The sequence below is a fragment of the Callithrix jacchus genome, chromosome 13, assembly GCF_049354715.1.
Source record: "Callithrix jacchus isolate 240 chromosome 13, calJac240_pri, whole genome shotgun sequence".
Taxonomy (NCBI): domain Eukaryota; kingdom Metazoa; phylum Chordata; class Mammalia; order Primates; family Cebidae; genus Callithrix; species Callithrix jacchus.
The window spans coordinates 110,707,426-110,724,143 of NC_133514.1; positions in this window are offsets into that span (position 1 = coordinate 110,707,426).

The following is a 16,718-nucleotide window of genomic DNA, read 5'->3' on the forward strand; positions in this document are numbered from 1 at the left end:
GGTAATGTCCCTTTTGTCATTTCCAATTGTGTTTGTTTGCATATTCTCTCTTTTTATCTTTATTAACCTAGCTAATGGTCTGTCAAATCTTGTTCTTTGAAAAAAACAACTTTTGGTTTTGATGATCTTTTGGATTGCTTTCGCTGTCTCAATTTCTGTCAATTCAGCTCCAATTTTGGTTATTTCTTTTCTCTGGCTAGTTTTGGGATTGGCTTGCCCTTGTTTTTCTAGTCCCTCTAGGTCTGATGTTAGATTATTAACTTGAGATCTTTCTAGTTCTTCATGTAGGCATTTAGCACTATAAATCTTCCTCTTAACACTGCTTTAGCTGTATCCCAGAGATTCTGGCATGTTGTATGTTTGTTTTCACTTGTTTCAAAGAATTTCTTGATTCCTGCTTAAATTTCATTCCTCAACCAAAAGTCATTCAGGAGCAGGTTGTTTAATTTCCATGAAAATGTATGGCTTTACAAGATCTTCTTGGTGTTGATTTCTGATTTTATTGAACCATGGGCTGAGAGTGTGGTTGTTGTAATTTCATGTTTTTCTTAATTGGTTGAGAATTGCTTTATGGCTGAGTGTGTGGTCAATCTTAGAGTATATAGTATATGTTAGGAGCAGATGAAAAGAACATATATTCTATTGTTTTTGGGTGGATTAGATGCCTTTTAGGTCCATTCGATCAAGTGTTAAGTTTAGGTCTTGATTGTCTTAGTTAATTTTCTGCCTCAGGGATCTATCTAAAACTGTCAGTGGGGTGCTGATGCTTCCCACTGTTACTGTGTGGTGGTCTAAGTCTCTTTGTAGGTCCCTAAGAACTTGTTTTATGAATCTGAGTATACTAGTTTGGGTGCATATATATTTAGGATAGTTAAGTCTTCTTGTGGAATTGAACAATTTTTTATCATCTAATGCCCTTCTTTTTTTTTTTTTTTTTTTTTTTGAGACAGAGTTTCACTCTTGCGACCCAGGCTGGAGTGCAATGGCGCAATCTTGGCTCACCGCAACCTCTGCCTCCTGGGTTCAGGCAATTCTCCTGCCTCAGCCTCCCGAGTAGCTGGGATTACAGGCATGTGCCACCATGCCCAGCTAATTTTTTTTTGTATTTTTAGTAGAGACGGGTTCGCACCATGTTGACCAAGATGGTCTCGATCTCTTGACCTCATGATCCACCCGCCTCGGCCTCCCAAAGTGCTGGGATTACAGGCTTGAGCCACCGCGCCTGGCCTCTAATGCCCTTCTTTATCCTTTGTGGTCATTGTTGGTTTCAAGTATGCTTTCTACTGAGATAAGAGAAACCCCTATTGTTTTTTGTTTCCTGTTTTCTTGATAGATCTTTCCACATTTCTTTACTTTAAGCCTATGGATGTCCTTTTATATGAGATGGGTCTCTTGGAGCCAGTATACAGTTGGGTGTTGCTTCTTTATCCAAATTGCTACTCTGTCTTAAGTGTGGTGTTTGGTGCATTTAAATTCAGGGTTAACATTGATGTATGGGGAGCCACGGTGGCTCCGGCCAGTTGTCCTGGCACTTGAGGAGATGAGGCTATGAGTTCAAGGCCAACCTGAGCAACATAACAACCTCTCATTGATTAAAAAAAGAAAAAAAAAATGATGTATGATGACTGCCTGATCCTGTCATCATGGTATTTATAGACAGTTATGTAGACTTCATTGTATAGTTGAATTACAGTGTCAGTGGGCTACGTACTTCAGTCAGTATTTGTCTGGTAACTCTCACTTCTGTGTTTATCACTTTGAGGATATCTTGTAAGGCAAGTCTGGGTGGTAACAGATTACCTTAATATTTGCATGTCTGGAAAGAATTTTATTTCTTCTTTGCTTATGAAACATAGTTTGATGAGATATGAATTCCTTGGTTGGAATTTATTTTCTTTAAGAATGCTGAATATAGTTCCCTAATCTCTTCTGACTTGTGACATTTCTGCTGAATGGTCTGCTGTTAGACAGATGGTGTTTGCTTCATACATGATCTGCTCTTCTCCCTAGCTAACTTGAAGACATTTTCTTTCACATTGTTTTGAAGAATTTGATGACTATGTATCTTGGGGATGGCTGTATTATATAATATAAGGGTTCTCTGAATATCCTAAATTTGCATGCCAATTTCTCTGGTGAGACTGGGGAAATTTTCACTGTCCTTATTCTCAAGTAGGGTTTCTAGGTTGCTTGCTCGTTTTCCATCTTTTTCAGGAATGTCAGTGAGTAATAGGTTTGGTCTCTGTACATAGTCCAGTGTTTCTTGGAGGTTTTGTTCATTTTTAAAAATTCTGTTTTTCTTATTTCTTCCTGCCGTTGTTGATTCGAAGGAGCAGTCATCAAGCTCTGAGATTCTTTCTTCTGCTTGATCTACTCTATTATTAATGCTTCCAAATGCATCTTTAAATTTTTATAGTAAATTTTTCCTTTTCAAAAGATTAGTTTGGTTCTCTTAAAATGGCTATGATTGACTTTCAGTTCTTGGACTGTTTTGTGGTATAATTTGGTTTGGGTTTCAACCTTCTATATGTTGATAAGCTTCCTTGCCATCCTAATTCTGAATGCTATGTCTGTCACTTCAGTCATTTCAGTCTGGTTATGTCTGGTTAAGAACCAGAAACTTGTGTGGTCATTTGGAGGTAAAACATTCTGGCTTTCAGAGTTGCCAGATTTATTGTGCTGTTTCATTCTCATCTATATAGACTGATGTTCCTTTAGTCTTTAAAGTTACTGTCTTTTACTTTCATATTCCTTAATGCCTTTGAGGGTTTGACTGTCATATAAGTTGGGTTTAGTCAACTGGCTTTATTTCTGCAAGCTTTCAGGAGGCCAGATCTCAGCTCAGCACTTCTGGGCTGCATGCTCTAACTCTGGGGGCCTTGGACAAGGCCCACACTTTTGTTCTCTAGCTCTTGAGATTAAGCACCTGCTGCGCTTGAGGGACTAAGGTTTTTGCAATCTGCTGGCAATAACTCTCCAATGGGGCTTCTGGCAAAACACTCTGGCAGGTTGCTTGTGATCCCATGCGTGCATGAGTGCATGCGAGTCTGCAGGTTCACATACACTGGAGAGAAGTGGGGGGCCCTGGGTGGGTGGGAGTAGGGGACAGCCAGGCGACATGCCTGTGCATACCAGTGAGCCAGTGAGGAGGGGACTGCAGTCAGGTGTCTCCTGGTGGAGGAGTGCATACCAGCTGGGGAGACTGTGGCAATTGTACCTGGTAACAGTTCATCCGCAAATGTGCGCCAATGGTTCAGCACTGTCTAGTGGTGAAAGAACTATGGCAGTGGCTGCTGGCAAGCTGAGGCTGTGTTGCAAGTGAGTGTGGCCAGGCAGGAATGCTGGGAGATGCCAGCATACAAAGTTGAGATAGTAAAAATCAAATGGGTCCTGATTTGAGGTGCTCTAATCAGACTGGACCCATACCACTGGCAAGGCAGCCCTGTTCTGTCCGTGTCTGGCAGCCCAAAATGACTAGAGCTCTCTAGAGGAATGTGGCAAAACTTGGGGATGAGTGCCCATGCCATGCTTCAGCTGTTCCTGTGCCAAACCCTCTGCACTCCATGCAGGCTGGATTTCTGTTTCTGCCAACACTCCAGGCAGTTATCCCTGCCAGTTCAGATGTCTGTGCAGGTCATGGGGGTCTCCAGAAGCTAGGGTCCTGGAAGTCCATGGTGAGAGTTGGCCTCTCCATGCCTATTTTACTCACCCTTTTCCTAGGAGCTACTTAAGACCAGGAAAACATCCTGGTGCTTAGTAACCCTGTGTAGGGATCCTAGCCTCCTCCCCTTCTGGCACAGGGTCTGTGTCCTTCCTTTGTTCATTTTCAGTGACTTCTTTCCTAAGATCTGTTTGAAGCGTGCTGGTCTGCTTGATGGTCTGATGTCCTTCTCTCTTGGAGGTGTCTAGTTCTTCTTGACTCTGAACCCCTCAAATTCTTAAGAAAATACGTTTATGTACAAATGAACAATGAATATTGAATTCAAATATTTTATTCTGGTGCATATAAATTTTTTGTTATTAATAAAATATTACAAAGTTATTTCATGGCATCTTGCAAGTCCATTACATAAAATTTGAATTTTACCATCTCTAAAAGTAATATCTAAATACCTGCTAATTTAATTATATATGTTTATATCTAAATATTCCTCAACTAATACTTGTAAATATATATATACATTTGTGGGAAGCTCTGGACCCAAGAATTGGAAAATAAGAAAACAAGGTTTCTCAGCAACACAAGAAACAGTCATTTATATGGAATAACTTTTGAGGTTTATGCTGAATGGATTTGGCAAGTCAAATATTTTGTCATCTTTGTCATCTAAGGCTACTACTGCTCTAATCCTCTGCAAACCATAGGACAGACTATCTATGATGTTGGCAACAATGTAAAACATGAACTGTGCTGCACTCAGATGTAGTTTCCTTTTGTTTAGAGAAGACAGGGCTAATAGATATTATTGAAGAGACTAGTTATTTAGGGTTATGGACTTTTTTCTGTTTCAGTTTTATAGTTTTGAATGATAAAGGCACTTATATGTTTTCAAAACATGCATTTTATGTTTATGTAGTTATGACACATGGGGCTTTTTTTAACAGGGACTCTGGTCCAGGAGCAGCAATTCAAGGGCTGAGAATGTTCAACAGAGTTAGCAACTCAAGGGTTTAGGACTCAGTCCGCAGGATGAAGGAGATGAAAGGCCAAGTTAAAGAGTGAACAGAATATTGAATCTGAAAGGAACACAACTTAAAGCTGGAGAAAGCTGATTGCAGGGGTAGAAGCTTTAGAAAAATTAGAGTTTAAAAAATATAAAGTATACTAAAGGAGAGTAAATATGTGCTGATTTCCACACTATTTATTTATTTGTTTGTTTATATCGGTCAAATATTTATAGAGGTGCTGGCCATTTATATATGGTCCTACAGAAATAGAAAGCAGAAGAGACCGTAGTAAGGACCGTGGTTTTGCAATAGTCTGTTCTATAAATTATTAAGTAATAAGCTTATTTGGTGAAAGTTTATGACTTTCAGTCAAGCTGTCCGTCTCCAAACCGATGAAAATAATCCAGAATATGTCCATTAACATAAAATATTTATGGCCAATGTCAGGGTGTACTGACTGATTTGCATCATCTATAGTAAATCAATTGGGAAGGTTGATTAAGTGATTTCCATATTTAATTCTTATAATAGAAATGTATTCACTCTTTTTCTATGCATTGACCACTTACACATCTCGTGCCAGATATAAGATTCAATCGGGCTGGGCGCGGTGGCTCAAGCCTGTAATCCCAGCACTTTGGGAGGCCGAGGCGGATGAATCATGAGGTCAAGAGATCGAGACCATCCTGGTCAACATGGTGAAACCCCATCTCTACTAAAAATACAAAAAATTAGCTGGGCACGTTGGCACGTGCCTGTAATCCCAGCTACTCAGGAGGCTGAGGCAGGAGAATTGCCTGAACCCAGGAGGCGGAGGTTGCGGTGAGCCGAGATCGCGCCATTGCACTCCAGCCTGGGCAACAAGAGCGAAACTTCGTCTCAAAAAATAAAAAATAAAAATAAAAGATTCAATCGAGCAGGCCATGGCATATACTGCCAGATGTTACTTTTTTATGTAATGTAAAAAGAGATGAATGAGTTTTAGACAAACATTTAGGCTAACAAAGAATGGAACCTATTGAAATCGAGTACATTTACTTTTAAATAGAAAGAATCTTACTCATACTCGATCCTAATTGTAGGGCAAAATTTGAATTTGCTATAGAAATTTTATCTGCTTACCAATATAACCAGGCAAGTCTCATCATTCGTAATAAACTTCCAATGTTTGGAGGAATATTCTTCTACATTTCTAGTTTCTTAATGTAAATTGTATAAATTAATGTTTTCATTTTATGTAACATGAATAATGAATGAAAAATATTTTCAAGTATTTTTGAAGTTATGGATAAATAAAACAGATGTGTGCTATTTAAAGGACTTTGAATTATTTACATAGAAAAATGCAATAGGATTACAAGGGTATGTTTTCCTATCATAAGAGATATGATATTATTTAGAAAACTAGAAATAAAATAGCATAACATGATTAAAAACATCTGGCCTCCATAACACCAAATTTTGAAGAACCTAAGGCAACGTGGTGCTGTGCATCCCTACAGTGAATAAGTTCTGCAAACTAGAGTGTTGGGATGACATTGTCATAAACATCTGTCCTTAAACAAGGAGTCTTGCCACTTTAAAGAGACACCAAAAGTGGCAATCATTATTACACTCCTGAGTTAATTTCTACATTTTAGAACTTAAAATATGAATTAAAAAACACATAAGCTCTAGAGCATAGTTGATCAAATAAAATCACATTTAGGACTTCCTAGATAAAGACAGCACACATATGTAAAACGCCAATGTGGCACCAGATATTTTTCTGGATTCCTTGTGTAATCTGTACACTAGTGCTGGGAGGCAGTATTATTGTCTTAATTTTACCAAAGGCGACCCAGATGTTAGAAAGAATCGTCCAGTTTCACAACTGATGAAATTCACGATGAGAACAATATAAAATCAGTCAGTCTTTGCCATCTCAATTAGTTACCCACCTCTCTCTGCAAATCAGAAGTGATGGATAAGAGTTAGAAAGAGGACATTTTAATATTTTTCCCACCCTTAAAAACTTGTTTCAATTTATTTGAGTGCCAGCCTACTTATCTACTTTTCATTTTTATTCTTCCAGGAACCATAAGAATTTTATTATAAGAAATTTGGAAAGTAGCTCTATTATCAGTCTCATCTACATCAACATTGAAATTTCAAGTTGTAGTCAATTAGAGTGTTTTTTTGATCATGAAAGTTTAAGCAGATTCTAGAATTTCCTTGGGCTACTTGAGGGCTGAACTAAAGTGTCTGTCTCATGAATCCTCACTTTTCTTAGCTATTGAGTTAATCTCTTTTTCGTCTGATAACATGCAATAATGGTATATATATATATATATAAATTATGATAAGCAGATACTGAGTACATATTAAGTAATTTACATGAATCATCTCATTTACTTCCCCTATTGATCTCTTTATATTATTATTTATATTTTTAAAAAACAAGAAATAAAATCCTGGGATTATGCTAAGTGATATTTTACATACTTGATTCTAGAAACTAAAAATGACTTGCACTAGTCACGGAGACAATGATTTAGAAAATCTACATATAGTTAAGTAGAAAGTAGATCTTTCTCAATTAATGCATATTTTCCCCAACCTGATTAATATTTTTATAATACATCATAACACAGACTATATAAGCAGCCCATATATTTCCATATCCAAGACATCACAGTAAAATACTTTGTCAGATTCAGAAAAGCTGTTCTGTTCTATGGAAGCTGATTTTCTAAATACCAACTCTGTCTAAAGTGTTATTTCTGAAATACAAATAATATTTTAAAAATAAAATTTAAAATTAGTGTTTTAACACAAGCTTTTCTAAAATCTCTACAAGTAAATAATTTTGATTAAAAGCTATATTTAAAAAATCAACTTAGGCTGGGTGCGGTGGCTCACGTCTGTAATCCCAGTACTTTGAAAGGCTCAGGTGGGAGGATCATGTGAGGTCAGGAGGTCAAGACCAGCCTGGCCAATGTGGTGAAATCCGTATCTACTAAAAATACAAAAATTAGCTGGGCGTGGTGGTGGGTACCTATAATCCCAGCTACTTTCTAGGCTGAGGCAGGAGAATTCCTTGAACCTGGGAGGCAGAGGTTGCAGTGATCCAAGATCATGACACTGCACTCCAGCCTGGGCAATAGGGTGAGACTCTGTTTCAAAAAACAAACAAACAAACAAAATCAACTTAACTCAGCATTTGAGCCATTTGTTGTTTGTTGTAGCACTATGGTAGGGACTTCATGTGGAAAATGTTGGCCTCACACTAAAGGCCTCACAAGACTCTAGTTATAGGTTTCTTCTGAATGTACCTTAACATATAATAATCAACGTTACAAACTTGCCCTTCCCTGGTCAGCTAGTCAGTGTCAGATTGTGCAGCTCTTAGCATTCCTCTCTCCAGGAGCCCCTATTAAAATGTGCTGCTTCTATTTTATCATCAAATAGAATGCAATATACTAGGCTCAGGGAGATTCACATGTAAGGTAAATATGTTTTAACCAGGATTAGAATGTATAAAGAACATTACGTGAAGAAGGTTATTATGCCATCTTTTTTGTCTCTTCACATGTAACGTTTAAAACATGTCTTCTTTCTTGTCTATGTTCTGAAGAATTGAGACCATATAATTACCCTTATTGTATATCATGATATAATTATACAGACAAGTATTAGAGGTTCAGAAAAGTTAAGTAATTAGCCTAAGGATACACAGTTACTGGTTGTCCAGAGAAGTCAAATCCATTAGGTAAGTACTATGCTACTTCTTGAGAAGTGAAGGGTCCCAAGGATTAAGCTGTTGGCTCTCCACAAGCTTTCAAGTATCCTGGGGAGGTCAGGTGATTCCTCTAAGGCTTCACAGCTTCATGTTCCAGTGAAACTGACCTCTCCAAAAAAGATACAGTCAGCCAGTGGACGCATAATTCGAATTCAATACTGTGTACTATGTTTAATATTGATTACATAAAAGCCTCCTTGAGGAAGTACAGAACAAATTGCATTATTCCTTTCATTTCAAACACTACCAGGTCATTTCCTCAGATTAGTGATTATCATCTGGAGTATCCATTGGCTCCAGAATGTTTATTGTCAATAATTTCTTCCCTTTACTTTCCCAGGCTCTCTCCCTTTCATTCACTTACAAGTTCACGCCTTGTGCTCTCTGCTAGCCATTGAAGAATTGTTCTATATTCTCAAACTTGCAAGCTCATTTTCTTGCTCCATTTGAAAGGTGGTATGAAAACACTGCCTCTCTTAGAGCTTCACTCTCAACATCTTTGTGGAAGATGCATCTAGCTCTCCTTACCCTCCAACTCCTCACAGACCAGATTTGTTTCTTTTACCACAATTTTACCCATATTTTCGACAAAGTTTATGCATGGGCTTGTCATTTCTAATAACTATCTTTTCAAACCTGCTCTCCTTCTAGCATATTTGGTATGTCTATCTATTCCAGTAATTACCCAATGTCAAGGCTCCCAGTTCATTAACACAAATTTGATTTTTCTAACCTTCACTCCATTTATCTACTCACTTACTTCGCTATCTGCCTTGTATTGCATGTTGAACCAGGAAAGTCATTCACTTACTGATGCCCTTATCTCTTTTTTCTTACCTCCTTTGTAATGTACATGTTGAACTATGTCTTAATACTGGTTAAGTCTAAATATTTGCACATTTACTTAATGCATATTTACTAAATGTTCAGCTGGGCAGGGTGAACATCTGAAGACAATTTTCTAAGAGGGTATAAGGATATAGAAAATTTCCTATCACAAGTAAGCATTCAAGAGCTTCCTCAGAGGAGGGAATTAGGGTGTATACATCTAGTGCTGAAGTAATAGCGATTCATGAAAGGAAAGCAACAGTATTTCATAGAAGGTAAACCAATGAGCTGAGCAATGTTTGTTGTCAATAGAAAAGCTGTTACAACATGGGGGAATTCTTAAGTTTAGCAAATACCATAGAACTCTATTAACTGAAGCTTTCATTTTTTTATTTCACTGTCCTATATCTCAGACAATATGAAAATGTTTGGCTACTGTGCATAATGAAATATTCAAAAGCCCTCTGAAAAGCCCTGTGTAATTGAAAAATCCTGTGTAATTGAATTAATACCACTAGGACCAGTCACCAGGTTTTGGAGATATGTACAAATCAATAGATTTGCACAGGTGTATCCAGTCTTTTTTCTTGAAAGTAGTTATTATTCTTTTAGCTTGAAATATATAAAGACAATATATATTTTTATTAATGAATGATCTTATAGAGCTTTAAAATTGTAACCAAGGCCATGCTTGTCCAAGACGTGCATAGAAGAAAACCTGGACAACGCAGCCCCTGGATCAGTGTTGTGTAAAGACTTATGCATTTCTGCCCATCTTCTTGTTATAGACAGTTAATCCTATACAAAATCAGCACTTGAGACATTAAACATGCAAGGATATCAAAACAGCAAGTACCAGAATGCTAGAAAAACATCTCACCCACAAAAAAATACAAATATGCTCAGATAAAAAAAATAGCAAAAACCAAAATTCAAAGGACTTTATTCCTGGAAAATTCAACAAAATAAACCAAAAAAATAAAGAGACCAAACTCAATTCAGCAAGAAACTACCAGCAACCTCAGCCATGGTGGCACACTGACATGACAGAGACAAATGACCTCTCAGGTATGCACCACCATTACAGAATGGAGGATCCCAGCCTGTGGGAGGAGGTCTCATCTCTGCACAAAGGGCACTTCTATCAATACCTCTTTGCATCAAGGGAACCACACAACACAAAGAGCATCTCAGTAAGAGTGTGTTAGAAAAGACGTATTTTGGATATGGGCTTATGACACAAGCTTTTGGGAAGAGTTTATAGATTTGGTAGGGATTGAATATGTTCAGGAAACTACAGTAATTCTATGACTGGGTATCTTAATAACTCTGAGAGAGAGACAGAAGAAATAATTTAATGAATCAAGCTAACATAAATACTGCTCTAAATTTATATAAAAGTAAATATCGGGCAATACATTTAAATTTGTTAAATTTATTGTGGTACTTTCTGGCAATACAATAAAAGGGAAAAATGGGTTACATAAATTTGAAAAGGATTTTTTTTCCTGCTATTAATTTTAAATCTAATTCAAGGACCACTTCAACAAAGATATATAAGAATATTACAGACTATTTCATCAAAAAACCAAATAAAGAAAATATTCCTAATATGTTCATAGGACTTTATAACTGAATGTGCAATAAAACATCAAGGGAGCTTATTAATTAAAACTAAGGAGAGTTATTTATTTAAGTGGGTGAGACAAAGAAAAAGAAACCTTCCAGGTGATTTAATGCATGCTCAATTTTGAGAGCTTCTCAAGAGCATATGTTCTGAGCAACTAGAATACAAGGAATTATTTTCTTTACCTTGTTGTATTTTAAGCTCAGGGGCACAAGCGCAGGTTTCTTACATAGGTAAACTTGCGTCATGGATGTTTGTTTTACAGATTATTTCATCACCCAGGTATTAAGCCTGGTACCCATAAGTTACTCTGCCTTAACTTCTCCCTCATCCCACCCACTGCCCTCCAAAAATCCAGTGTGTTAACCCCCTCTATATGTGTTCTCGTTCATGTGTTCTCGTCATTTAGCTCCCACTTATAAGTGAGAATATGCTGTATTTAGTTTGTTGTTTCTGTGTTAGTTTGCTAGGAATAATGGCCTCCAGCTCCATCCATGTCTGTATGAGGGACAAGATCTTGTTCCTTTTAATGCCTGCATAATATTCCACGGTGCATATGTACCACATTTGCTTTATCCAGTCTATCATTGATAGGCACTTAGGTGGATTACAAGTCTTTGCTATTGTGAATAGTGCTACAGTGAACATATGCTTGCATGTGTCTTTATAATAGAATGATTTCTATTCCTTTGGGTATATATCCAGTAATGGAATCGCCAGGTTGAATGATACTTTTGTCTTTAGAGAAAAGAGAGGGAAATGGTTGGATATTTCCAAAGTCAATGGAAGATAATTTATCCAATTCCTTACCTCATACCTTGACTGCCAATATTAAATATTTTCTATTTTAGACTCTAGGTATAAACAACCTAACAAACCTCTTCACCATAGGCCTTTAATGTAGTCAACATGGATGTCAGCATTCAGCTTGATTTTGTTACATTGAAAACATATTACCAATCACCCTTTTCCTATTATATTATGCTGAATTAAAGGTAAAGCTTCCCAAAGCATTTTAATACCTGGTAGTTTGAACACTACCACAATTGTATACAAACATGAAAGTCGATCCATTTTATAGTTGAATGAAAACTAGACTCTTCAGGCCCATTGAGTTTTTCTTGTATACCTGTGAATACAGACACTCAGCTAACATAATTTACAATACCCAAATTTTGTATTTTTCACAAGTAATATAAACTTCAATAATGGTATAGCATATTCTACAAAACTTTTATGTATCTTACGCAAATCTAATAATATTTTAAATAAAATTAAATTGTTCACTTAAATTTTAATTGGGCATTAATATATACATAAGTCAAAATATTATGTATTTGTTTTATATTTTAGGAAGTAAATATGTCAATAAGGGAAACTGTTAAATTTGACATCATTACAAAACCAGCACATTTTCAGTTAGTATTTTTGTCATGCAATGATACGTATATATTAAGTTTTAAATCACATTTTCAGATAGAAAAACTGTGAAAAGTCGAAGCTATTACTTGGAGGTAAGAAATCAGATTGATTCACTTGGTAATTTCTGTATGCACCAATCCAGTGAAAGTGCACAAACTCAGTTCACAGCTAGGATGAGCCTCTGTTCTAACTAATATAAAATCGATAGACGTTTAAATGTCTGTCTGCCACATGGTGGGAACCTATAAACAGAGGACAATATCTGACCAAAAGCCATAGACTTGTATGTGATTGGCAGATTGCAAGGCCTTTGAGTTAATCTTTCAATTAGAACAGTCCAAATATTGGCTTCCATACCTAAAAATAATTGGGAATTAGTAAAAATAAGTAAAAACAGCAAAAATATGGGAGTAGTTAACAAGACCTTTTGTAAAATATTTTAATCATTCAGCTACCAGGTCAGTGAAAGGAATAAAATTACTATTGTGCTGACATAATTATAAAAAACATATACATTTTCAACATTAAAAAAAGAAAATCATTTCATTTTTGTCAACTGCTAACAGAAGAATGGATATATTAATACAAATCTATAATGCAAAGTTGCTTACACAGGGAAAATGCATTTGTTCTAAATTCTCAACCTATTTTGATATCACTTATAGGCAATTGTATTTGCTTTAATATTAAAATATTTTAGAAATAGATTTTCTAATTAAAATAGATGAAAGATTATGTGTGCTACTTTACAAAAGCTTTTACTTTGGGAGGTTGCTATACATAACAATCATAATATTTTTCATATTCAAATTTTAAGGAAACATTATATTTTGTTTATAAACCAAAGCTTCTAAAACTGGTCTGTCTTCATAAAGATTTGAAATACTGTAGTTCTTATATTTTCAAAAAATGAACAATTGGCTTAGTCAGCAATTTTTGAACTTTTATATGTGTAGATAGCTCTTGAAAAGGTTTATATTGTTTTGTGCCATTTCATTTATTTATTAAATATTCTCCTCAGTAACTTAGTGATATGACTGCATACTACAATGTATATAAAGTCCTCCTTTATAAGTCTCCTAATCCCTTTGGAAGACTTACCATTTAATACAGAGAGAAGAAATTTAAATGCTAAATACTTTTTTAATTAAAGCATGTAACAGTTTGAAAACATACCACTGAAGAAACTTATATAATAAATATATATTTTCCAACAAGGGCTACTAAAGATTTGGGAAATATCAAGATTATAATTAATATTGCTACATAGTATTATTTCTCATGTACAATTGCTCACAAGTTTATGAAATCATGATTCTCAGGGGAGTACTTAAGAGACCATCTAGGTTATTTTCCAGTTAAGGATTCATCAAACTTATTCAAGACGTGAGAAAATATCCTTTTTCTAAATAACTTTTCAGGAGTTTTCATTATTTCCTACAAAAATCTTATTCCTCTATTAAACATCTACACTCACAAATTCTACCAACCATGTATTGAAAATATTCCAAAAAAAACCAAAATAACAATACATTAAAAATTATATGAATAAAATCTAGAGCATAACAACTATTTACATGGCATTTACATTATGTATGTATTATGAGAATTATAGAGATGATTTAAAGTATATGGGATGTGTGTTAGTTATGTACAAATATTACTCCATTTCATATAAGAGACTTGAGCACCTGCGAATCAGTATCTGTGGGGTTGCTGGACCCTATTCCCTTCAGATACTGAGGGACGACTGTATACTGTTTTATTTCATATTCAGGTAACAGTTGTTTACATAATGGGTGTTGTTCTGTTTGTCCAATCTGCCCGTGTGTGTATTTGTGTTTGTGTGTGTATGCGTGTGTTGTGTGTGTGTGTGTGTGTGTGTGTGTGTGTTTTAGCCCCCAGCAGTCCTTAGAAGACAGTCCTTCTTCTATGTCCTTCTTCTAAGACAGTCCTTGGAAGATGAAGAGCTATCTGTCTCCTGTGCTTGTGTATAAGGCAAAGGTGCAGTGCATGGCCAGAAATACACAAAGAGAGAAAAGTGGTGGCTCTTGATCAAGGAAACTAAATGTGTACATTCTGGTGATAATAAGAAATAATTAGCAATGACTTTATAGACAAAAGAGAGAAAGAGTTGAGGGAAACAAACCTCTTATGCAAGTAAAAGAACATGACTGCACAGTTAGGAATTTAGAAGGTGGTTTAACAGACCCAAGAGACTGGACTACCCACGTATGTGTGAAGGATGTAAATCAACAATCAATGAGCAATTCAGATTTTGCTGGAAGGGAACCTCAACCTTCAGTTCATTCGTGTTGTACTAGGAAGCTAAGCCAAATTAAATAAACAATAAATCCACCCATGTTCTACATGCCCCATGGAAAAGTCCGTAAAATAACATGGCTCATAGCTTTTGTACAGTGAATTCACACAGCAACCACCAATATCTATAGGAATTTAGCACGATGCCTGATATACGGCAGGCAGTTAATACGTATTTATGGACTGGAAATAGAAATCAGTGAACAACTGTGTGTTTTCATCTTTGATTAAGATACTAACATAAACCAAAGTAATTTTTTAATATTGAAATTAGTATGAAATTTCTAAATATTCCTTCTCTGGTGTTTTGTTTTAAAATTTCTATTTCAGCTAAAAGAAAAGACTGAATTTGTAAGCCTATGTAATGCATCACAGTCAATATGGAAAAGGCCCAGTACATAATACATTATGATTATTATGTTAATCCAAGGGGTTTCAGCATCCTCTCACATTGAAGTAAGTATCTGCAGTCATTTCTAGGTATGCAAAAATAGTGACAGCAACGAATAAATAAATAACAATTTAAAAGCCCCCCAAAACACTCTTCTTCCTTAATATCCTGTAGAGACCCATTAGACTTTGAATTAACATTTCTCTCTCTTCATTTTTGTGAAACAACCTTATGTTGTTAAAAGCTTTTTAAAAGCAAAATAAATTAAAATAAACTGAAAGACACTATCACAATCTGATATATCATTCCAAAGTGCCCTTGAGATAAAATTGTGATAGAAATCCACATATACAAATAATAGCAGATGAAATCACTATTATATACCATTTCAGAAATAATTGTATTTTTAAAATATGTAGAAATCATATTTTCAGCTTAAATTTGCTCTGTGACAAAGATAAGAAAGATGAGTTAAATTAAATTACTTTAAAAATACAATATGATCACCCATTGCTTTGGTAATTTCCTCATCATTTAATTTATTTTACAACATAATAAAATTACATTTTATATAACATGGAGCATTGACATTTCAATTACTGATAATTTTGTTAGATATATGTATATATGTACAAAATTCACAATGTTGTATTGATGTGACATTACAGTATTTTCCTTAAAATAATATATAATACCTACATCAATTCTTGACAAGAATGAAACATATCTCATTTAATAAACACAGGAGCTTATTGGAGAGGAGTCAGAATCCTCACTTTTTACAGATATTTGGACTTACATAATTTGTTAAATTTTCCCAAGATCCCACAACTGAAAAGTAGCGGCAGCCGTAATTCAAATTGAAATCATTCTAATCCTATGTGTGTTGCCTCCAGAACCTGTGTGGAGAAGGAATTATTTTGCTTCTCTGGACTGGGGCATGAAGGTTTTAAGGCTCTTCATTGGAGAATCATACAACTAGAGTCGTGGCTTAGGCTAGGATCTCAGTTCAAGTTACCCTTTTCTGATTGACTCTGAGACCTCCTCCCCTGTTCTTGTACTGCTAAAAGAATCCTGCTTTCATCTATCATGGTGAATATCTGCCTCACTATCCCCAGACCGTCTTGAGCCAGTTACTACTTACTGGACTTACTGCTCTTCATTTCAGTCTCCTAGGGATGTGTCTTTTTAAAAAAACTTAGCTATCAAATAATTATAATATATATGGTATCTTAACCCAAAGCCAGAGATGCTTTGGTATATAATCCTGATTTATTTCTTGCAGCACTTATTTTTCCCCTGAAATACAATGATTTCAATAAATATGAAATATTAATTGAATGTTTTACTTTTCCAAATGATTATTTCTGGTCATCCAGATTGTTTATGGTGAAATACATCCAGGTGAGTTGTAGCTGCACCTAGGGGATGCACTTGGCTTGTGTGCTGTACTAAACGTGAGGAGGAATGAGGTCTCAGCTTTTCCACATTGAGGCGGTGTGCGCCCATCTCAACCTCGTCTCCTGCAGTGGGGTGAAGCTTTGCCCGAGAGGTCACAAAACCTCATGTGGTAACTGTTCTTCATTGCATACTGTGTTGTGTGTATTCTCTATTTGGAAACTAAGTAAATGGATGTTGAGAACAGTAGTGATATGTGAGTAATTTTTGTCAATTCCAAA